Source organism: Manis javanica, chromosome 4 (genome assembly GCF_040802235.1).
Source record: "Manis javanica isolate MJ-LG chromosome 4, MJ_LKY, whole genome shotgun sequence".
Classification (NCBI taxonomy): Eukaryota; Metazoa; Chordata; class Mammalia; order Pholidota; family Manidae; genus Manis; species Manis javanica.
The window spans coordinates 32919913-32944953 of NC_133159.1; the positions used below are offsets into that span (position 1 = coordinate 32919913).

Sequence of the window (25041 nt, forward strand, 5' to 3'; positions counted from 1 at the left end):
CTGTTGGTAATTTGATAGGGACAGCATTGAATCTGTAGATTGCTTTGGGTGGGATGACAATTTTGACAATATTAATTCTTCCTACACAAGAGCATGGGATGAGTTTCCATTTGTTGGTGTCCTCTTTAATTTCTCTTAACAGTGTCTTGTAGTTTTCAGGGTATAGGTCTTTCACTTCCTTGGTTTGATTTATTCCTAGGTATTTAATTCTTTTTGATGCAATTGTGAATGGAATTGTTTTCCTGATTTCTCTTTCTGTTAGTTCATTGTTACTGTATAGGAAAGCCACAGATTTCTGTGTATTAATTTTCTATCCTGCAACTTTGCTGTATTCCAATATTAGTTCTAGTAGTTGTGGAGTGGAGTCTTTAGGGTTTTTTTATGTACAATATCATGTCATCTGCAAATAGTGACAGTTTGACTTATTCTTTACTGATCTGGATTCCTTTTATTTCTTTGTTTTGTCTGATTGCCATGGCTAGGACCTCCAGTACTATGTTGAATGACAGTGGGGAAAGTGGGCATCTCTGGCTTGTTTCTGATCTTAGTGGAAAAGCTTTCAGCTTCTCGCTGTTAAGTATGATGTTGGCTGTGGGTTTATCATATATGGCCTTTATTAATGTGATGTACTTGCCCTCTATACTCATTTTCTTGAGAGTTTTTGTCATGAATGGATGTTCAATTTTGTCGAATGCTTTTTCAGCATCTATGGAAATGATCATGTGGTTTTTGTCCTTTTTGTTTATGTGGTGGATGATGTTAATGAATTTTCGAATGTTGTACCATCCTTGCATCCCTGAGATGAATCCCACTTGGTCATTGTGTAGGATCCTCTTGATGTATTTTTGAATACAGTTTGCTAATATTTTGTCAAGTATTTTTGCATCTATGTTCATCAGGGATATTGGTCTGTAATTTCTTTTTTGGTGGGTTCTTTGCCTGGTTTTGGTATTAGGGTTATGCTGGCTTCATAGAATGAGTTTGGAAATATTCCCTCCTCTTGTATTTTTTTGGAAAACTTTAAGGAGAATGGGTATTATGTCTTCTCTGTATGTCTGATAAAATTCCATGGTAAATCCGTCTGGCCTGGAGGTTTTGCTCTTGGGTAGTTTTTTGATTACCGCTTCAATTTCCTTGCTGGTAATTGGTCTGTTTAGATTTTCTGTTTCTTCCTTGGTCAGTCTTGGAACGTTGTATTTTCCTAGAAAGTTGTCCATTTATTCTAGGTTTTCCAGCTTGTTAGCATATAGGTTTCCATAGTAGTCTCTAATAATTCTTTGTATTTTTGGGGGAGCCATCATGATTTTTTCATTTCTCATTTCTGATTCTGTTGATGTGTGTTGATTCTCTCTCTTTCTCTTAATAAGTCTGGCTAGGGGCTTATCCATTTTATTTATTTTCTCAAAGAACCAGCTCTTGGTTTCATTGATTTTTTCTATTGTTTTATTCTTCTCAATTTTATTTTTTTCTTCTCTGGTCTTTATTATGTCCATCCTTCTGCTGACTTTGGGCCTCATTTGTTCTTCTTTTTCCAATTTCAATAATTGTGTCTTTCATTTGGGATTGTTGTTCCTTCTTTAAATATGCCTGGATTGCTATGTACTTTCCTCTTAGAACTGCTTTTGCTGCATCCCACAGAAGTTGAGTCTATGTGTTGTTGTTGTCATTTGTCTCCATATATTACTTGATCTCTATTTTAATTTGGTCGTTGATCCATTGATTATTTAGGAGCATATTGTTAAGCCTCCATGTGTTTGTGAGCCTTTTTGTTTTCTTTGTACAATTTATTTCTAGTTTTATCCCTTTGTGGTCCAAGAAGTTGGTTGGTAGAATTTCAATCTTTTTTAATTTACTGAGGCTCTTTTTGTGGCCTAGTATGTGGTCTATTCTGGAGAATGTTCCATGTGCACTTGAGAAGAATGTGTATCCTGCTGCTTTTGGTTGTAGAGTTCTGTAGATGTCTATTAGGTCAATCTGTTCTAGTGTGTTGTTCAGTGCCTCTGTGTCCTTACTTATTTTCTGTCTGGTGGATCTGGAGTGAGTGGTGTGTTGAAGTCTCCTAAAATGAATGCATTGCCTTCTATTTCCTCCTTTAATTCTGTTAGTATTTGTTTCACATATGCTGGTGCTCCTGTATTGTGTGCATATATATTTATAATGGTTATATCCTCTTGTTGGACTGACCCCTTTATCATTATGTAATGTCCTTCTTTATCTCTTGTTACTGTCTTTGTTTTGAAGTCTATTTTGTCTGATTCTAGTACTGCAACACCTGCTTTTTTCTTCCTGTTGTTTGTATGAAATATCTTTTTCCATCCCCTTGACTTTTAGTCTGTGTATGTCTTTGGGTTTGAGGTGCATCTCTTGTAAGCAGCATACAGATGGATCTTGCTTTTTTATCTATTCTATTACTCTGTGTCTTTTAATTGGTGCATTCAGGGTGATTATTGAAAGATATGTACTTATTGCCATTGCAGGTTTTAGATTTGTGCTTACCAATGATTCAAGGTTAGCTTCTTTACCTATCTAACTGTCTAACTTAACTCACTTATTGAGCTATTATAAACACAGTCTAATGATTCTTTGTTTCTCTCCCTTCTTATTCCTCCTCCTCCATTCTTTATATGTTAGGTGTTTTATTCTGTACTCTTTTGTGTTTCCTTTGACTGCTTTTGTGATTAGTTGATTTTATTTTTTGACTTTAGTTAGTATTTCGTTGGTCTGCTTTCTTTGCTGTGATTTTATTTTCTCTGGTGACATCTATTTAGCCTTAGGAGTGCTCCCCTCTAGAGCAGTCCCTCTAAAATACCCTGTAGAGGTGGTTTGTGGGAGGCAAATTCCCTTAACTTTTGCTTGTCTGGGAATTGTTTAATCCCTCCTTTATATTTAAATGATAATCGTGCTAGATACAGTATCCTTGGTTCAAGGCCCTTCAGTTTCATTGCATTAAATATGTCATGCCATTGTCTTCTGGCCTGTAAGGTTTCTGTTGAGAAGTCTGATGATAGCCTGATGGGTTTTCCTTTGTAGGTGTCCTTTTTTCTCTCCCTGGCTGCCTTTAATACTCTGTCCTTGTCCGTGATCTTTGCCATTTTAATTATTATGTGTCTTGGTGTTGTCCTCCTTGGGTCCATTCTGTTAGGAGTTCTGTGGGCTTCCTTGATCTGGGAGACTCTTTCCTCCCACAGTTTGGGAAATTTTTTAGCAATTATTTCTTCAAATACACTTTCTCTCCCTTTTTCTCTCTCTTCTTCTTCTGGTACCCCTATAATGCAAATATTGTTCCATTTTGGATTGGTCACACAGTTCTCTTAATATTCTTTCATTCCTGGAGATCCTTTTATCTCTCTCTGCCTCAGCTTCTCTGTGTTCCTGTTCTCTGATTTCTATTCCATTAACGGCCTCTTGCACCTCATCCTGTCTGCTCTTAAGTCCTTCCAGAGATTGTTTTATTCCTGTATTCTCCCTCTCAGCTTTATCCATTAGCTCTTGCATATTTCTCTGCAGCTCCATCAGCATGGTTATAACCTTTATTTTGAATTCTTTTTCAGGAAGATTGGTTAAATGTATCTCCCCAGGCTCCTTGTCTGTGTGATTCTGGTCTGGATCAAATTATTCTGCCTTTTCATGGCGATAGAGGTAGTCATGAGCAGTTGGCATGTGTGTCAGCTGGGAGAACAAAGTCCCTTCTTGCTTGCTGGTTGCCTTCCTTTCCTGTGAGAACAGCAACCCCTAGTGGCTTGTGCTGGGCAGCTGCTTGCCGATGGGGCCTCTGAGGCTTTCCCAGGTGGCTGCGGAGGAAGCTCTGCATGGTTGCTGTGGGTGGGGCTGCTCTCAGGCTGCTCCCCTGCTATGGCGGGGCTGCGCCAGAGGGGGAATGGATGGAAGGCTGTTTAGCACCATGAGGGGCCTCAGAGCTGTGCTGCCTCCCAGAGGGTTAGGGCACCGGACTTCCCCGGGATTACTGGCTGCTGAGCTGAGTGTGCTGGGATGCTTCCATCCCGCTGTGAGGCCCCTGTCCCCTTTTGTCCCAGGGGTGCTGTCTGTGGGGATCTGCTTGCAGATTTTACTGCTCCATTTCCCTAATATCCAGCACAGCATGCACTGTGTGTCTGTGCTCCCAGTGTGGATGACTAGGGCTGGGTATTTAGCAGTCCTGGGCTCCCTCTCCCTCCCCACTTTGAGTCCTTGCCTCCCGCCAGGGAGCTGGGGTTGGGGGCACGCTCGGGTCCCGCCAGGCCGCAGCTTGTATTTTACCCCTCCGTGAGGTGCTGAGTTCTCGCAGGTATAGATGTAGCCTGGCTGTTGTGCTGTATCTTCTGGTCTCTCTTTTAGGAATATTTGTATTTGTTGTATTTTCAAAAATATATATGGTTTTGGGAGGAGATTTATGCTGCCCTTCTCATGCCACCATCTTGGCTCCTCCCCGCTGCATGTACATTTTGATGTGTATATTAGACATCCAAGTGTATCTGTCAAGTACACAATTGTGTATGTGTTTAGAATGCAGTGTAACTTAGAGATATAAATTTGGAAGTCATCAACATATAGCTCTCATACTTAAAGACTTGAGACTATAGGAGATAACCTAGGGAGTGAAAAGAAGATTCAGGGCTGAGCCAGTGTTTAGAGGTTATAAAGGTGAGAAATCAGCAAAGCAATATGAGAAGGAGTGGCATATGAAGTAGGAGGAAAACCAGCAGAGTGTGGTGTCCCAAAAGAGGAATTATGAAAGTGTTTTAAGAAAAGAATGTGAACAACTGGGTCAGATATCACAGACAGGCTATGTGGAATGAGGACAGATAATTAACTTTTGGTTTTGTTTCATGGAGGTCATTAATAACTTTGACAGAAGTTGCTGTCTGGAGTAGTTGATGTGAAAGCCTGGTTGGAGTGAATTCAGGAGAGTGGTAGGAGAAGACAAAGGGACATGACTAAGGTTGATCCTTTCCTGAAGTTGTGCTGTATAGCTGTATAAGGGGGATGAAGAAATGGAACAGAAGCTGGAGCAGGAGGATGGGTATGAGATGGAAGGGAGGTTTTTTGTTATTGTTTTTGTTTTTATTTTTAATGGGAGATAAGATAGCATGTCTCTGATGATTATAATGATTAGTGGAAAAAAGCTTGATAAAGAAATAAAGGAGCCAACTGCAAGTGTTGTCTTTGCAATAAGAGGGAATGGGACTCAGTGCACAAGAGGAGGGACTGGCCTTAGGAGTGAGGGAAATTTATTAACTCTCACAGGAGGAAGAGTATGTGGGAGCTGGCAGATTTGGTATGCAGAGCTTACCACTTACTTCCACTTCAGTAAGTGGAAGTTCTCTTTGGAATGCTTCTTTTTTCTCAGTGAAATAAGAAGTGAAGTACTCAGCTGAGAGTGAAGACAGAGAAGGTGTGGTGGAGATTTGAGGGGAGAGAAGAATGAACTAATGATCTAGATCTCCAGAGAATGGGGGAGAGGCCAGGAAAATGTAGCAGGATTGCTCAGCAGGAGGAAAGACTCACGTGAGATCAGTGGACATGAATTTAAAGTGAAACCCATCAGGACAGGCTGTGCTGTTTCTCCAGCCACATTCACCTACTGGAATGAGATGCAGAAGAAGTGAAGAGCTGCATTTAAAGAAGTTGGAGTTTTGTCAACAGAGTATAATGGAACCAAAGATGGTCATAGGAGTGGTGAATGTTTTCAAGGGAGTGATTATACTGATGGACTATAGAATCTAAGCTGGGTAAGAAAGCAAATGAGAATAGGACTGGGGAAAGGAATTTTGGAAAGTGTTTAAAGTCAATGGATTATAGTTTCCCAGTATGGTCAAATACTTGTTGAAATCCAGCTATTAAAGTACATAGAAAGGGAGGATTCTCAAGATGGCTGCATGGGAAATCTCCTCCCAAAACCATATATATTTTGAAAATACAGCAAATACAACTATTCTTAAAAGAGTGACCATAAGATACAGTACACCAGCCAGGCTACATCTACATCTGTGAGAACTCAACATCTCACAGAAAAGAATAAGATACAAAGCCATGATCCAGTGGGACTGGAGCACACCCCCCAACCCAGCTCACTGGTAGGAGGAAAAGAATCAGAGTGGGGAGGGAGTGGAAGCACAGGACTGCTAAATAACCAGCCCTAGTAATCTGCACCGGGAGCACAGGCACACATTGCATGGTGTACTGGATATTAGAGGAATGGAAAAGCAAAATCCAAGACTAAGACTGCAAACAGGTCCACACAGCCGGCTACCCTGGGACAAAAGAAGAGTGGGTGCTTTAAAAGTCTTAAAGGGACAAGGGTTTAACAGGTGGACAAAATCATCCTGGCACAGTCAGCCCAGCAGGCTGGGAACTTTAAGGAACTTCAGGCACCAAAATCCCCTGGTTGATGACAACGCAGCTCTGAAGCCCCTCACAATGATAAGCAGCCTGCCGCTCATTCCCTCCCACCAGCACTGCAAACAAACCAACTCATCCACCATTGCTGCAGACCAGCCAGGGAGCAGCCTCACCCACAGCAACTGCATAGAGTCTTCTCCCAGCACGCAGCTAACCAGCCCAGACACAGAGGCTGCCCCCCATGCACAGTTGACCAGCACAGAGTCTGTTAAGTACTAGGGCTCTGTTCTTGCGGCAAACATGTGCTGCTCACCTGCAACCCCTGCCAGTGCCCTAGGCTATCCCGAGGCCAACCCACCCATGGCAGCTCAGGGGATTAACCCAGAGGCTGCATCCTGTGTGCCTGGCACAGGCAGCGGAGATGGGGGCAGAGTCCAGGAAGCACGAAGGGGCTCTGTTCTCATACCAGAACACACACTGTTTGCCTGCAGCCCCTGCCAATATTCTGGACCATCCTGAGGGCCACCCTGCCCACAGCAGCTCAGGGAATTAACCCAGAGGCTGCTCTCTGTGTGCGGTTAACCAGAACAGACAGCAGTGACAGGCAAGGCAACTGGCAAGCATGAAGGGACTTTATTCTCCCAGCTGACACACACGCCACTCTCCAGTGACTACTCCCATTGCCATGAAAAGGCAGGAGAACCTTGTTCCATCCAAAATGCCTCAAACACCAGAGATATAACCATTATAAATATCTATGCACCCAACACAGGAGCACTGACATATGTGAAACAAATACTAACAGAATTAAAGGGGGAAATAGAATGCAATTAATTCATTTTAGGAAACTTCAGCACACCACTCACTCTAAAGAACAGATCAACCAGAGAGTAAATAAGTAAGAACACAGAGGCACTGAACAACACATTAGAACAGATGGACCTAACAGACATCTATAGAACATTCTACCCAAAAGCAGCAGGATACACATTCTTCTCAAGTGCACATGGAACATTTTCCAGAATAGACCACATACTAGGCCACAAAAAGAGCCTCAGCAAGTTAAAAACGATTGAAATTGTACCAACCAACTTCTCAGATCACAAAGGTGTAAAACTAGAAGTAAATTGTACAAAGAAAACAAAAAGGCTCACAAACACATAGAGGCTTAGCAACATGCTCCTAAATAATCAATGTATCAATGACAAAATTAAAACAGAGATCAAGCAGTATATGGAGACAAATGAAAACAATAACACAGTCCTCCAACATCTGTGGGATGCAGTGAAGGCAGTTATAAGAGGAAAGTATATAGCAATCCAGGTCTATTGAAAGAAGGAAGAACATTCCCAAATGAATAGTCTTAAGTCACAATTATTGAAACTGGAAAAAGAAGAACAAATGAAGCTCAAAGTCAGCAGAAGGAGAGACATAATAAAGATCAGAGAAGAAATAAATAAAACTGAGAAGAATAAAACAATAGAAAAAATTAATGAAATGAAGAGCTGAATCTTTGGGAAAATAAGCAAAACAGATAAACCCCTAGCCAGACTTATTAAGAAAAAAAGAGAATCTACACACATTAACAGAATCAGAAATGAGAAAGGCAAAATCACTACAGACACTACAGAAATATAAAGAATTATTAGAAAATACTATGAAAAACTATCCACTAATAAACTGGGCAAACTAGAAGAAATGCACAACTTTCTAGAAAAATAAAACCTTGCAAGACTGACCCAGGGAGAAACAGAAAATCTAAACAGACCAATTACCATCAATGCAATTGAATTGGTAATAAAAAAAACTACCCAAGAACAAATTGCGGACCAGATGGCTTCACTGCTGAATTTTATCAGACATTTAGAGAAGACATAATACCTGTTTTCCTTTAAGTTTTCCAAAAAAATAGGAGGAAATACTTACAAACTCATTCTATGAAGCCAGTATCACTCTAATACCTAAACCAGGCAAACACACCACAAAAAAAGAAAACCACAGACCAATATCCCTGATGAACATAGATGCAAAAATACTCAACAAAATATTAGCAAACCAAATTCAAAAATACATCAAGAGGATCGTACATGATGAGCAAGTGGGATTCATCCCAGGGATGCAAGGATGCTACAACATTTGAAAATCCATCAACATCATCCACTATATCAATAAAAAGGACAAAAACCACATGATTATCTCCATAGGTGCTGAAAAAGCATTTGACAAAATTCAACACTCATTCATGATAAAAACTCTCAACAAAACGGGTATAGAAGACCAATACCTCAACATAATAAAGGCCATATATGACAAACCCACAGCCAACATCATACTTAACACATAATAAAGGCCATATATGACAAACCCACAGCCAACATGATACTTAACAGTGAAGAACTGAAAGCTTTTCCTCTAAGATCAGGAACAGGACAAGGATGCCCTCTCTGCCCACTTTTATTCAACATCGTACTGGAGGTCCAAGCCACAGCAATCAGACAACACTAATAAAAGGCATCCAGATTGGTAAAGAAGAAGTCAAACTGTCACTGTTTGCAGATGATATGATATTGTACATAAAAAACCAGAAGAATCCACTCCAGAACTTCTAGAACTAATATGTGAATCCAGCAAAGTTGCAGGATACAAGATTAATACTCAGAAATCTGTTTTTTCCTATACACTAATGATGAACTAGCAGAAAGAGAAATCAAGAAAACAATTCCATTCACAATTGCATCAAAAAGAATAAAATACCTAGGAATAAACCTAACCAAGGAAGTGAAAGACCTATACCCTGAAAACTGTAAGACATTTTTAAGAGAAATTAAAGAGGATGCTAATAAATGGAAATTCATCCCATGCTCTTGTGTAGGAAGAATTAATATTGTCAAAATGGACATCCTGCTTAAAGCAATCTACAGATTCAGTGCAATTCCTGTCAAAATACCAACAGCATTCTTCAATGAACTGAGCAAATAGTTCCTAAATTCATATGGAACCACAAAAGACTCTGAATAGCCAAGGCAGTCCTGAAAAGGAACAATAAAGCAGCGGGCATTACACTCCCTGACTTCAAGCTGTACTACAAAGCCACAGTAATCAAGACAATTTGGTACTGGCACAAGAACAGACCCACAAACCAGTGGAACAGAATAGAGAGTCCAGATATTAACCCAAGCATATATGGTCAATTAATATATGATAAAGGAGCCATGGAAATACAGTGGAAATATGACCCTCTTCAACAGCTGGTGTTGACAAAACTGGACAGCTACATGTAAGAGAATGAAACTGGATTACTGTCTAACTCCATACACAAAAGTAAACTCAAAATGGATTAAAGACCTGAATGTAAGTCATGAATCTGTAAAACTCTTAGAAGAAAACATAGGCAAAACTGTCTTGAATATAAACATGAGCAACTTTTTCATGAGCATATCTCCCCAGGCAAGGGAAAGAAAAGCAAAAATGAACAAGTGGGACTATATCAAACTAAAGCTTCTGTACAGCAAAGGACACCATCAATAGAACAAAAAGGCATCCTACAGTATGTGAGAACTATATTCATAAATAGCATATCCAATAAGGGGTTGACATCCATAATGTATAAAGAGTTCACTTACCTCAACAAACAAAAAGCAAATAATCAGATTAAAAAATGGTTGGAGGATATGAACAGACAGTTCCCCAAAGAAGAAATTCAGGAGGCCAATAGGCACATGAAAAGTTGCTCCACATCCCTAATCATCAGAGAAATGCAAATTAAAACCACAATGAGATATCACCTTACACCAGTTAGGATGGCCAACATCCAAAAGACAAATGACAACAAATGCTGGTGAGGGTGTGGAGAAAGTGGAACCCTCCTACACTGCTGGTGGGAGTTTAAATTAGTTCAACCATTGTGAAAAGCAGTATGGAGGTTCCTCAAAAAACTCAAAATAGAAATACCATTTGACCCAGAAATTCCACTCCTAGGAATTTACCCTAAGAATGCAGGACTCCAGATTCAAAAAGACATATGCACCCCTTTGTTTATTGCAGCACTATTTACAATAGCCAAGAAATGGAAGCAACCTAAGTGTCCATCAGTAGATGAATGGATAAAGAAGAGGTGGTACATATACACAATGGAATATTATTCAGCCATAAGAAGAAAACAAATCCTACCATTTGCAATAACATGGATGGAGCTAGAGGGTATTATGCTCAGAGGAATAAGCCACGTGGAGAAAGACAAGTACCAAATGATTTCACTCATCTGTGGAGTATAAGAACAAAGCAAAAACTGAAGGAACAAAACAGCAGCAGAAACCCCCAACCCAAGAATGGACTAACAGTTACCAAAGGGAAAGGGACTGGGGAGGGTGGGTGGGATGGGAGGGGTAAGGGGAATAAGGGGCATTACGATTAGCACACATAACATTGGGGTGGGGCACGGAGAAGGCAGTATAGCACAGAGAACACAAGCAGTGATACTATAGCATCTTACCATGCTGTTAGTCACCAGGGACATTGACTGTATTGGGATATGTGGTGGGGACTTGATAACGGGGAATCTAGTAACCACAATGTTGCTCATGTGATTGTATATTAATGATACCATAATAAAAATATTATACCTCAACTGAAAAATAATTCCAAGTAAGAAATAGAAAGTGACTTTATAGGGATTGTCCTGTAAAGATATTCACCAGTGGTAAATTTTCAGACAGAGTGTATAGAATTGCTTAAGTTTTTAAAAAGTAACATAGATGAAAGATAGAATGAATCTTGCCCTCATTATATAGATGTAGGTATAGATAGATAAAATACACACACACACACAGGGTGGGACTGTGAATGATTTTCTTTTCTTTCTGGTATGTTTCCAGCACTTTTCAAATTTAAAAAATTCACATACTAAGGAGGAAAAATGGGTAGCAAGGGAGAAAAAATGGAAGAAATGAGTTAAGAAAAAAATTACTACTAGTTTAAAACAAAACAGGCAATAAAGAAGGAAAATAGGAGACCTTAAAGCAGCAAAAGAAAAAGAAGAGAAACATATGGGAAATATGGCTAAAAAGAAAAGCTACAAATTCAGGAAACTTAGACGCAGCAAGTTTGTACTGAAACTTTGATAAGTGCTGGAAAGAGCAAGTCTTAACATGGGGTGCTAAGCTGAGAGCAGATACCATTTCATGGGCAATGGTACAGGCAGAAAGATGGTTTTGATGACTTAACTCAATTTAACTTGGAAAACTTGACCATTCACTGCTCTTAGCTCACTTGTCATCTATGGGGACCTATTGCTGATGTGTAGAAAAAAAAGGATCTAGGAGTATGAAGTGTGTAAGAGAGTTGGGACTACGGGAAGTTAGGAAGATAATTTTTCAATCATTTAACTTTTAGTAGGTAGGTTCAACTGTTTCAAAATTCCAGTTTCTGGAAGAAGCTCTATTGCTGGAAAGCCTATTAGGCAGAAAGACAGAAATGAGCAGAATGAAAAGGAAATAGAGCTCCCCCCCCCCAACCCCGCCAAATGATTCAGGGAGTGAATCACATAGAGCCAGAGAGTCAGAAATGATGAGAGTGTCAATCAGATGAAACCACAGGGGCCAAGAGTGACTCAGGAAATGTCCAGGGTCTCCCTAGATAAACATCAGAAGCACAGGCTCAGCACAGCCCAGGTCCTCATTTCATCAATCAGAACAAGTCTAGAGAGCTAAGAGCTGTCAATCAAGACTTCTCTGCCCTGCCAAAACCACATAAGATAAGCCTCAAGATGAGCATCCTGGGCCTGTCTCACCTTAGGCAGGCCCGCTCTGTTATTTTAATGCAGAATGTATTAAAACTTACTTTGCTTTCTTAACTTTGGTTTCTCGCCTCACTATATCTGACTTCCCTACGACACTGAGACAAGTTTCTTCCTTCCTATAAGCCTATATTCAAAAACTGCAACTCATTAGTGTGGGGTGAGAAATTTTAAAAAGTTCTGTTTCGAAAGGTTGGTAGAATATTCTGAGGCTGGACTTGAGAATCTAGCAGCTGCGCTCTGCAGACAATCAGATAAGCAGAGACATGGTAGGACTAATGACAAAGGCAAGAAATAGCACTTTCTTAGTTTTTAGAGTTAATAAATACTCCCAAACTGAACCTTTGATCCAGTTGCATAAACTGTGTTGTTTTCTCTGTTTTAGATTAATTTGATCTACAGAAAAAAGCAAAGGAACATAATCAGAGACTGAATGAGGAGATTTTGGCTTTAAGAAACAGGGTTCGATCACTTGACTCAGAGAAAAAAAATGCTTGGGGAAGTGGTAAGTTGTTTGGTTTGTTTTTAGAATTTATTTAAATGTGTATAAAAGAAAAATCAACAGCTAGGACAACCTAGGTATATATACATCAAACTTCAGTCATTAGTGAAGACTGATACTGGTGGCTATAGCAGCCCAGATAGATGCCGTACTTTGACATAGAGGCAGTCTATCAGTATTTATATTTTATGCATTTTAACTACCTAGGCTAAACAGTAATGTTATTGCTATTGTGTCAATTTTTTTTCCAATTCCCTCCTTCTAGGATCTTTTAATAAGGATTTAGATAATAGTTTATACTTCACTTTGAATTCTATCATTGGCAACTAATACCATTTTCTCTGAATTGTGGTTCTGATTTCTATTTTCCCTGATTATTAATACAATTGAACACATTTGTAAATGCTTTCTAGCTATTTTAACATAAAGATAGCTACTTACTTAACAAATAAAACAGAAGCTTAAGCAAGAAAAAAATAGCTTATACTGAACACATTTACCAAATAGAAAGTATTACTCTATTATATTGAATAAGTTTGAGTTGTGTTGTATTTTTTAACCATTTCACCTTTTAATTTATTGATTTTTAATATGTACTTCCAAGTTCTGGATATATTATATATCTCTTCAATTTTAGTTTATATTCATTCATATCGCTAGTGTGTAACATGATGCCTGGCATATACTAAGTTCTCAAGAAATTTTGTTGCAAGAATTAGCAAATAACCATTAGGATGGCTATTACCAAAAAAAAAAGAAACAGAAAATAAAGAATGTTGATGAGGATGTGGAGAAATTAGAACCATTGTCGTTGAGAATGAAAAATGGTACAGTCACTGTGGAAAACAGAATGTCACTTCTTTTAAAATGTAAACATAGAATTACCATTTAAACCAGTATATACCCAAAATAACTGAAAACAGGGACTTAAACAGTGCTCATGTTCATAGCAGTGTTATTCACAATAGCCAAAAGGTTTAAGCAATCCAAGTATCCATTGATGGATGAATAGGTAAAGAGAATATGGTATATACTTGCAATGGAATATTATTCAGCCTTAAGAAGAACAAAAATTCTGACATAGGCTACAAGATGAAAGAAACTTGAAGACATTTCTGCTAAGTGAAATAAGCCAGTCACAAAAAGATAAATAGTATATGATTCCACTTCTATGAGGTACATAATGTAGTCAAAATCAGGTGGCAGCCAGGGACTCAGGGAAGGGGAGATAAGCAGTTATTGTTGAATGGGTATAAAGTTTCAATTTTGCAAGATGAAAAGAATTCTGGGTGGATGGTGATGATGACACTGTACTGTGAATGTATTTAATGCTACTGAACTGTATACTTAAAATGGTTAACATGGTAAACTTTGTGTTATACATATTTTATCGTAATTTTTAAAATGCAATAATAAAAAAGAATGAACAAACAAATACTATTTAAATTGTCTTAGTCTTTGTAAATTTACACATTTCATATGTATCATATAATTTATGAGTATTATATATACCAATATATATCTATATGTTTAATACACATGTATACATATGTACATGCATGATAAAGTTCAGGAAGGGTACATCCCAAACAATGTTACTTCTGGAAAAAGAAAAGGGGTTGTGGGGTAAGGTTATATGAAAGAAAATACCCCTTTTTACTCCATATACCTATATACTTTTTTGACTTTATATGCTTAAGCGTTGTTTGAATTTTTTTTACACGAAGAGTGTATTCATATATTGTACATTTTAAAACAAGGCAACACCCCCTCAGTACTCTCATATTTAAAATACTTTTGTATTTAAGGTTGAAAGACTTAAAGGAGAGATTTGTGAATCTCAAGAGATTAAGCAACCTGGAAACCACTCCCCTGGAAAAACTGTGAGCGCTGAACAGAGAGTAGAGGTATTTTAAAATCTGTTCTTCCTGGTTTCTAATTTGTAAGTGAGTTGCATTTTTATAGAGTATACCAGAGTGATTGGTGCTGATCATTTGCTACTCTCTTCTTATTGCCTTTTTCTATTGCTTAGCCAATTAGAGTATTAGAAGAAATTGGGGTACAGAGGATGGCTTTCTATTTACCTCTTCCCCATTGGGAACAATATGAAGAATATAATTGATTGTTTCTTTAAAGAAAAAAGGAATCTTACAAAGATATATTTTAACATTTTTGGTCATCAGAATGAAGTTATCTATAGAATCAACCAATGGCTGGGGAATGGGAAGTTGGAATCACACTTAAAGGAATAAATATTGTAGAGAACTAATAAGGTTTAGGCACTGTGTTTAGTGTCTACTCTTTTCAGTGTAATCAGCCTCTGAAGTAGTGAGCAAAGTCATCAATTGCAAGATAGAAGAAAGCAAGAGTCCATGTGTTTAGATAGGGCTGTTTCAGACATTCAGATCAAGGAGCTGGGCATTCTTTCCTCTTACACACGTAAGATGAGTGACATGCCTTGCTGCTGAGGGATCTCATTCACAATAACTCGTTTTTATTTTAAGTCCCTGGGCCCCATTCAACTTCTTAGGTATCATGGGTAAGTACAGCTACAGGATTGCCCAGCTCCCAAGGCAAACAGTTAGTATCCTTCCTTGTTTTCCAACCTCCCTTGCCTGTTAACAATGCATTTTTATAGGAAGGGAGGGAAGAAAAGAGGGTGAGAGAGAGGAAGGTGGGAAGGAAAGAAGGAAGTGGGGGAGAAAGTGAGTGAGGAAAGAGGGAGGGAGGGAGGAAGGAAATGAATGTGTTATCAAACTTGCATGTTTACTAAGAGATTGGTGAGAATGGATGTCAGTGTAGTTTTAATTTTCATTTATCTATTTATATGGAGATTGAGCAATTTTCGTGTTTTTAAAGTTATTTGTATTTCTTTTATAAAATTAACTTACTGAAATATTTAATACAATATATACATACATATTTTAAGAATTGGGCTCAATGAGCTTTGACAAATGCATACATTTGTTTAACCACCATCACTGCAATCAAGAAAGAAAACATGCATTCACCTAAAAAGTTCCTTTCCCCTTTGTTATCAGTCTCCCCCACTCCACCACTTTCTATTACCATACCTCTTCTAGAATTTCAAATAAATAGAATCATCTATTATATACTTTGTGTGTGTTTGCCTTCTTTCACTTAAATAATGGCTTTTGAGATTTATCCATGTTGTTGCCTGTATCAGTAGTTCATTTTTATATTGCTGCATAATGTTCCTATATATGGATATACCATAAATTGTTTACCCACCCACTGGTTGATAGACATTCAGGTTGTTTTTAGGTTTTGACTGTTATGAGTAAAGCTGCTACTGATATTCACATACCAGTCTTTCTTTTTTGTTTTCCCTCTTACATGACTACCAAGCAGTAGAAATACTGAGTCATAGAGTAAGTGTGCTTAGTTTGTAAGAAATTACCAGATTGTCTTCCAAATTAGTTGTACTATTTTACATTCCTACCAACAATGGTATGGAAGTTTCAGTTGCTCTTCATCTTTACAACATTGTTATTATCAGTTTTTTAATTCTAGTGGACGTGTAGTGGTATCTCATTGTGGTTTTAATTTGACTTTTGAGAGTGTCTAATGACAATGAGTATAAATTTTAATATGCCCATTGACCATTTGTATGTGTTCTTTCATGAAGCATCTGTTCAAATCTTTTGCTCATTTTTAATTGAGTTATATGTATTCTTTATATTGAGTTATAAGAATTCTTTATATATTTTGGATACCAGACCTTCATTAAAAATGTGTATTTCACGTATTTTCTCTCTATAGCTTGTCTTTTCATTTTCTTTGCAGTGTTTTATGTGGACCAGTTGTTTTTAAAATTTGATGGAGCCCAGTTCATCAATGTTTTCTTTTATAATTTAATGATAGCATACAAAAAAACCTATGAAATCTTTGTCCATACCAAGGTCACAGAATATTTCTCCTCTCTTTTCTTCTAAGGGGGTTTATAGTTTTAGCTTCTACATTCAGGTTTATGATCCATCAGAGATCATTTTTGTTTTTGGTGTGAGGTAAGGATTGAGGTCCCATTATTTCCAATTGTATATCCAGTTATTCTAGGATCACTTATTGAAAAGACAGTTATTTTCTTATTGAATTACTTTGGCACCTTTATTAAAAAATTAATCATACAGATCTATTTCTGACTCCATCCTGTTCCATTAATCTGTATGTTTGTTCCTAGGATAATACCATGTTGTTGCATTGTAAGTCTTGAAATTAGAAAGAAAACATTTCAAACTTTTTCTTTTTTAAAGTTGTTTTTGGCTATTGTAGGTCCTTTGCACTTCCACATACATTTTAGAATCAGCTTACCAATTTTGATTGTGATTGCACTGAATCTTCAGATCAATTTAGTGATAATTATCTCACTAATTAATTATGTGATAAGTCAAATGTCTATTTCTGCTTTCAAGATTATCTTTTTCTTTTTCTTTCTCTTTGTCTTGATTAGAAAGTGTCATGGTGTGTTCATCCTTCTTACAGTCCACTGAGCTTCTTGGATGTTTATATTCATGTCTTTAAACAAATAGTCATTTTCTTTCGTCTTTGAAGGCGACCATGATTATGGCCCATTCCTTGTTCTGTCATCCATATACCCACCTGAAGGAGACTGCTCTGGGAAGCAGGCACCAGAACAAATGTAGGATTGCCAGAGTGTCATTGAGGATGGTACCTCTAAGGGATAAAAACCAAAGGCTTCAGACCACAGTGCAGATCTGACATCTTTTAAGAACGGGGAGAAGAGCCTCAGGCCCTGGTGCATCTCTGAGAAGTCTCATCCAGCCCAACAAGGGGCGTTGGCACAATGATAACCTGTGGAGGAATTCCATGTTAACAGGAATGGAGGCCGTAATATCCCCTCCATGCTCAGTCATTCACTGGGAGCTGCCTGGGAGGAGTATGGCCAAGTTCTTCCTTGAAGGAGATATTAGTGGTGCACGTCCATGTGGCTTTCTGTATCATTGAATTCTTGACAGTAAAGAAGATTCTTAGAAAATAACTGGTTAATACACCTCCCTCTATGGTAGTTGTTTTCAATGACATTCTGGATAAATGAGTATCTGTCTTACTTTAAAACATATTCAGAAAAGATCATACAGTTTTCCCTAATGTTTAATATTAAGTACCAGAAATTTTTTCTGTGCTAATCTCAGTCAGCTGTGATATAAACCAATTTTCTTTTCCTTGTCATTAAGACTTGAAACATGTGAAGAATTATAAGATAATGAAGCTTTATATTGACTAATGATCCTTTCACTTATTTCTGTGAAATAAGTTGGAATGGGTTAATGAGGAACATTGTAAATAAATCTTTCTTCTCTTTTTTTTAAATTTATTTTTATTTTTTATTTTGGTATCATTAATCTACAATTATATGAAGACATTATGTTCACTAGGCTCCCCCCTTCACCAAGTCCCCCCCACATCCCCGTTCACAGTCACTGTCCATCAACATAGTAAGATGCCACAAAATCACTACTTGTCACCAAGTTCACAGTCACTGTCCTTCAACATAGTAAGATGAAAAATATGGAACACTTCACGAATTTGCATGTCATCCTTGTGCAGGGGCCATGCTAATCTTCTCTGTATTGTTCTAATTTTAGTATATGTGCTGCCGAAGCGAGCACCTTTCTTCTCTTTAAAGGTGTTTACAAGTAGAAGTCTTTAAAACTAGAAAAGTTGCTCAGTGTATAAGTAATCAATTTTATTTAAATAACCTTCTAAAGTCATTTCTTAAAGAAAGAGGAAGTAAATAGGTGGATTTTTGCCTTTAAGAGCTCTCACTTCAACTTTCATGAGGAAAAAGCCTGAAGTGCCTTTGACTGTGTCTAGCAGCCCAGCAGTGGTGGTATCAATGAGTATTAGCTTAAGAATCATTCTCAGCAGAGGAATGCAGTTAACTGAGTGCTGTAATCAATAGGTAAGGAATAACAGCCATTTCCCATGAGCTTGTTTCCACACCTTGACCTAGTGCCATGCTTTTCTTGGCACAGTTCTTCAGTTTTAGAGAGACACATGAGTGCCTTATGCAGTCATTCCTGATCTCTGGCTACTTTACTTTTTGTTTCCTACAAAAAAAGGAGTAAAAGGATGAAAACTAAGATTTGAGTGCCTACAGAGTTGTAGTGACTCTGCTGTGGGTTTGATGTTATGCATTTGGTGTTAACAGGAAATTCTGGAAGGTGGGTATTGTTTACATTCTTTACAGATGAGGAAACCAGAATCACAGATTCATAAATGTGGAACTCAAGATTTTGACTTTCAACTGACTACAAAACCCGTGTTTTTGCCACTGTGATTTTCATACCGTGTTTCAGGGATCCTTGATGTTCCACAGATACAGAACTCCAGGTCTTCTACCTTCACATCAACCAGAGGAACTTCTGCTTTGGCGCACTCTGAACACAGTTTACCCATAAGAATTCTTTTGAAAATAGATGGGAGGGAAGAGTCCTGTGACTTAAAAGGACAAGTAATTTAGAAAACTGCTGTCTTAAATCAAGAATGATTTCTTGAGTGATTTCTTGATATCTCCTCAAGATGTGACTGTGGGCCTTGACCTTTTCTATATACAGACAGATTTGTCATTAAATAGACCATCTTAATGCTGCTAATATGCATGTTCTCAGAGAAAATGCTTAAAACAGAAGTAATGCTAGGTATCTGGCAGGAATAATAATAGTTACAACATACTGAGCATCTGTCATATGCCAGTATCTGGTCTAGGTGTTTAACCACAACTTTGTGTAATCCCTGCCAGCCCTCTCCAAGGTGGTAGGGGTATTCCTAGTGCATTTCTGAGGGAACTTAAAGGAACTTGAACAAAGCAAGAGGCAGAGCCAGTAGTTGTTACAGATTAGTATGGCCCTGGAGCTGATTTTCTACATCATACCAGCTCTTGTGAGGATTTAGAAAGGAGATTTATATGGATGCTTATTAAATTCATGAGTGAGGGTGTGTGCTATAGCATGCCCAACACTGAGCATGTAGTGCTGGGGGTGATGGCCAGGCAGTGTTGCCCGCTCTACAGTGATGGCATCCCCATCTAATTTGACTGTGTCTCATAGGGGAATGGCAGTAGCATTTATCATACTGTGCTTGGGAGGCACAGTTTGGATCAGAGGATTAGGTGATTCCCACCTTTCATATAGTAGAACATAGAAAGTGGAAAATTCTGAGCTGTTTCACTGTTCTCCAGGGTCGTCGGTGGCTGCCCTATGCCGAGGAGGCCATTCCCTAGCAAGTTCATTAACCTCCTCTTGGTTTTCCACTAGCTGACAGGTAAGGTAGCTTCCCTTTAGCTTCCCGGAGGTCTCTATGTACCATTGCTCTTTTCTTACATTATGTGCTGCTCCTTTCCTGTTTTTTTCTGTGTTAAAATGTGGTCACCAGTCTCATGAAGCACGTAAGTTGCCTAAATGCATAACTATATTTAGTATGCCACAAATTAACAATAATTTCAAATATATATTCTTTTGAAAAGCTATCTTTTCAAAGCTATACATTAGAATACATGATATTCTAATGTTGAGAAAACACAAAGGAAATTAGGGAAATTTTCATTTTTAAGAGTTGAATGTTTCCTGTACTTTGCATGGAGCATCTCAGGTGGTGTAAGGGTGGGGCTAAGGAGACTCTTGCCTTGAGTGTTGACTACATCCTCATGTCATGTGCAGATGTACAGGAACGTTCACCAGTGCATATGGTAGCTGATGAAGAGGGAGAAGCTGCTCTAGGTGCTAAGAAGTCAACATGATTTTTAACTAGGTCTTTGTCTATACCACTGGGCAGGAGGATTTGTAAAAGCTATAGTCGGGTTTTAACATCCGTTTTCCCAATAACATTCCCCAGTCTTTCCAGCTCATCAGTTTGGGATTGCTATTCTTGTTTTATTGATAGTAAATATGTAAAAGGCAAATTACTGATAATTAACTTTAAGAACTAATTAATTTTTTAAGTGTAGTTTAAATTAATATATATTTGGAGGTAAAATATGAATCTAGTAGCACAAGGAAAGTAATGGAATACTTTTCCCCAAACTTTAATTAGCTGGAACTCTTTGGTGAATCAATCTTTCCTTTTCTTCAGCCTAAATAATTATTTTTATATCTGAATTAAAGTTTCTTTTGAACCTTTAGTTTCAACATAAAGTTTCTGTTGAAATCTGTGAATAAAAGTAATATCAGTGTTGATGTGTTCTATTTCCAAATTACATCTAAATACTCATAAACTTATTTTGCATATAATTTTGTTACTGGGCCAATCAACAATAAAAGGTGACTTTTGAAAAGTTAAAAAAAAAAAAAAAGAAAGACAAATTAGCAGCTTGATTAGCTCAAAACAATCAGGATTCTGTAGTATATTTTCTAATACTTGTTTTCTTTGCTTCAGCTGCCAAACAGTAGCAAGGGCTCAAACACATAATAAAACTCTGCAAAGGAGCTAAGACCAGATATGTGGTGAGACTTGTTGGTAGGGGGAGATTTCAGGGATGTAGCATCAAGGAAGGACACTTAAGGCATATAGCTTATCTCCAGTATTTCTAGAATGACACATGCATATATGTATTTTAACCAGTGATTTATTTGGGTTAAGTTTCCCCTCTTAAAGCCTGAGTTATCAGTAATATAGGAAGATAAAAGAGAAACCAGTATGCAGGGTCAAGAGACAGTGAAAGTGTAAGATTTGAATGAGGTAAGAAATAAAAAATCATTTTCAGTTACATTTTCTAATACAGGTAAAACAGACTTCATAAGAATGCCTAAAAATTACTGAAAATAGACAAAACGTGAAAATACACCCTCAAGATGAGTAGATCTACATCCTAGGATTATGTTAGTAGTTACAGAAAGCCTTCCCAGTGGTTTGTCAGAAAGAGCACATTAAAAATGTATTTAGGATAAACTAGTGGGTTGAAATTGGAAGGATAATTTAAAGGTATTGTTTCACTACAGAATAAATGTGAACATTCAGAACAAGCCAGTGATAATATAAACTGCCATTTACAGAGCACTTTTTGTAAGTGAAGTGCCCCTAAATGCTGAGGCATCATCATCCCTGTTTTTCAGAAGAGGAAACTGATGCCAAGTTAACTAACTGGCTCAGGGTCCCACTGGTGGGACAGGCCAATCCAAATATGCCATTAGTTCACTTGACAGATACTTTCTGACAGTGGAGAAGGGTCTGTAGCTTGATGATAGTATTATGGCAATTGGCTTGATTCTGTACATATACTAACCTGCATTTTTACCTCAGTTTAATTTCCTAATAGGTTTTTGTACAAAAGAGAAAATGCACTTTGGCAAGTCTGAATAAAGTAGGTAGTAAAAGTAAGACTTCTCAGTTATATTTAGTTTGAATTCCCGTGTTGCCTGTGTGATCTTGAGCAAATTACCTAATATATCTGAGCCTTCGCTATGTTCTCTGTAAAAAGAATATAGTAATAGTTCCAAATTCATACAGGTCCTGGGGAAACAAAAGGAGATAATGCATGTCTGACATGTGTGGTAAACTACTAACTAAATAATAGCTGCTGTCACTATTATTGCAATTATTATTATCATCAGTTAATTAGCTAAGATTTCAAAAAGACCTTATATTTGGTAAGTGCTTAAAATTTACAAAATGCTTTCAAAATCACATTTTACTTCTATTCTGATGGCTATACCGTAAGTAGGACTAAATATTACCTCCATTTTACAGTTGAGAAAACAGGTTCAGAGAGAAGGACATTATCTCATGAGCTATGATACCATGAACTAGTTTTACTGGCTTCATATCTCCCCTGGATGACTTTATAATTGAGTTAGGCAGGAAATTATTTTCAGAATTTATCAGAAACATGATTATTGTATATAGAATTAATTACATAAAATGCTGTTTGCAGATATTGAAAATGAGCCAAGAAACAATTGACATTTGAAAGTGAGTTATCAGAAGAAAAAGAAAGGAGAAAGCAATTGACATCTGATCTTAATACTGTACAGAAGGCTTTGAAAGTTGAAAGTGAAGTATCTTGCTATTCAGGATGTTATTTTCCTCTTTTTGCATTCCTAATTTCAGGATTTCATGTTATCATTTATTTTGATTTTAAAATAAAGTATAGCTATAGACTATGTGTTTCTATAGGTAATAATGGGGTAGCCGTTGTTGCCTCAAGATGAGTTCGAGCCCTCGCCAAGAGTTTTTCCAGTAGCCTGTGTTTGATTATCATGGTGGTCATAGAGTCTGCACTTGTCTCTTCTTTTAACTGCTTATTCTACCATCTTGGAAAGGTCGGTCAGGAGATACAGCCAGCCTATATTTGGAAGAGAAACCTGGAAGCAAGTTCATAGATTACTAGTTTAGGGGACAGCGACATTTAATCAGTTGGCAGAGTGGGTGGAAGCCAGGGTAGTGCCTCAAAGCCCATCCTGATAACATACAGAAATTCTCAGTGAAATGAGGGAGGGAATGGATACCACTTGCCTTCTTCCTGTAGCTTTGGATGGCCATTCCCTACCTTCTCTACTTGCCAATGCCCTCATTGGCATTCTCCTGCTCTTCCAATTTCAAGGCTTTGGGGAAAATACCAAGTAGCTCCTCTCCTCAAGTAAATTTGTTATTACCTGTTTCCCTCGCAGGGCACCACAGACTGACTTTCAGACCCCAGTGCGTATTCCCACTGCATATTCCATATTATCTATGTACAAATTTGATAAAAAATCTACATCTAACTAAAATGTTTTCTCTCATAAGTATAGAAAAAAAATCAGAGGATAAGAGTGAACTCTAGTTGATTCGGTCACTGACAATACATTAAGTAAGGAGCATAATATGTAGATAAGAACACAGAGTTTCTGTTAAGACAGTTTAAATCTCAGTTTACCACTTCCTGGCTATGTGAACCTAGTCAGGCCACTTACACTTCTTGAGCCTGTTTTAATAACTCTGCCTCATGGGGTTGTCACAAAATTAAAGGTAAACCACATAACACATTGTTCTATAAAAGGTAACTTTAGAGAGGATACTTTTAAAACAGGTAATGTAACTTTAATGCAGTCATTGCTGAAGAATGACTCTAGAAACCCAGTCTTTCAACCTGTGAATGACAGAATCTAAGAATGCTCAGTTTAATTGATTTAGGTAAACTTTGCTTTAACTACTAAGAAAGGAATCTATCTGCCAAAAGAGTATGTTGGAATATATTTTTTTAATGTGTGAGTCATCTCAAAAATTCCATTTTAGAAATATTTTACCTTTTATTGGGAAAGTTTCATTTTTTTCTTCATTTCTTAATCAGGAATTGCAAAAACCAAAGTCAGAACATACATGCTTTTATAATGAAATTCAAAGTCTTCCAGGGGCAGCAGAACACAGAGCCCATTTTTTAAATACATATGACCTGCTACAAAGAGAGAAAAGGTAAGGCTGAATCATTAAGTATTCAAATGTTCAATATTTGACATATATTTATGCAGATAAATAAAAAGAAATTAATTTTCAGTAAGAGATGACTTGGGAATTAGAGTTTTTTATCATTATAGACTAAATTGCCGTATAGTGTGGGCTATCAGCCAAGCTGTATTTCAGAATAAATATTCAGACTTCAACCAGTACTTCACTCTTGGGATTAATCTGTGATTTTTTTTTTTACTTTACATCAACCTAATTTTTGTAACACACATTATAATGTAACAGGTTTACTTAAAAATAGAAGTTCCAAATGACCCAGCAATTCCGTTTTTGAGTATTTGGACACCTGTGTTCATAGCAGCATTATTCACAACAGGTAAAACATAGAAGCAACCCAAGTGTCCATCGATAGATCCACCAACAAATTGTGTCATATGCATACAATGGAAAATTATTCAGCTTTAAAAATTGGGAAGGAAATTCTGTAAATGTCCTCACCCCAATTTGTTCCCCAAGTTAAAAAAGTGGTTGCCAGACCAGGATTAGTCCAACACTAGATGGAGAGGTTACCTGTGGTGTAACTTCTAGAGTCCCACCTATCAGGTTATCACCAACTCCTCGTTGAAAATTCCCTTCCCCGGTCACTCTCTTGATCTTGATTAAGATGGTAGGAAGGAGTAAAGGCTTGAACACAACAGTTAAAATATATTGGGTTATATTTTAATACCACATGTGAAGTGGTATTAAACACTCAATCAAGGACTCAATCAAGGACTAATTTATCCTATGTGAAGTTGTTACTCTGAAAGCAAGAAGCAAGTTGCTGAGTGATTGAGACATGGATCAAATTATATGTGACCTGGGAAGGAGAGGTCCAGAAATGGGGCTTGTTACCTATGAGGGTAGTTATATAAGGCTCAGCCTATAACTAAGCTTTGTTTGTGAGCTTTCATCAGCAATATGAGTTATCACACTCTACAATTAAAGG

General features: G+C 37.6%; 1 long non-coding RNA gene and 1 other non-coding gene across 2 annotated transcripts in view; one reads left to right on the forward strand and one right to left on the reverse strand.

Moving 5' to 3' along the window:
* The window catches only part of LOC140848880 (uncharacterized), a 38783-nt gene extending 14765 nt beyond the window's left edge, over positions 1–24018 (forward strand). Inside the window, exons 2-5 of the long non-coding RNA XR_012130137.1 lie at positions 12519–12638; positions 14444–14542; positions 19858–19940; positions 23941–24018. This is a non-coding gene — a long non-coding RNA (uncharacterized lncRNA). The remainder of the gene's footprint in view (positions 1–12518; positions 12639–14443; positions 14543–19857; positions 19941–23940) is intronic.
* Positions 18180–18286, reverse strand: LOC118969099 (U6 spliceosomal RNA). The gene has a single exon (XR_005057000.2). It is a non-coding gene; the product is annotated as a U6 spliceosomal RNA (small nuclear RNA).
* Positions 24019–25041: the final 1023 nt, after the last annotated feature.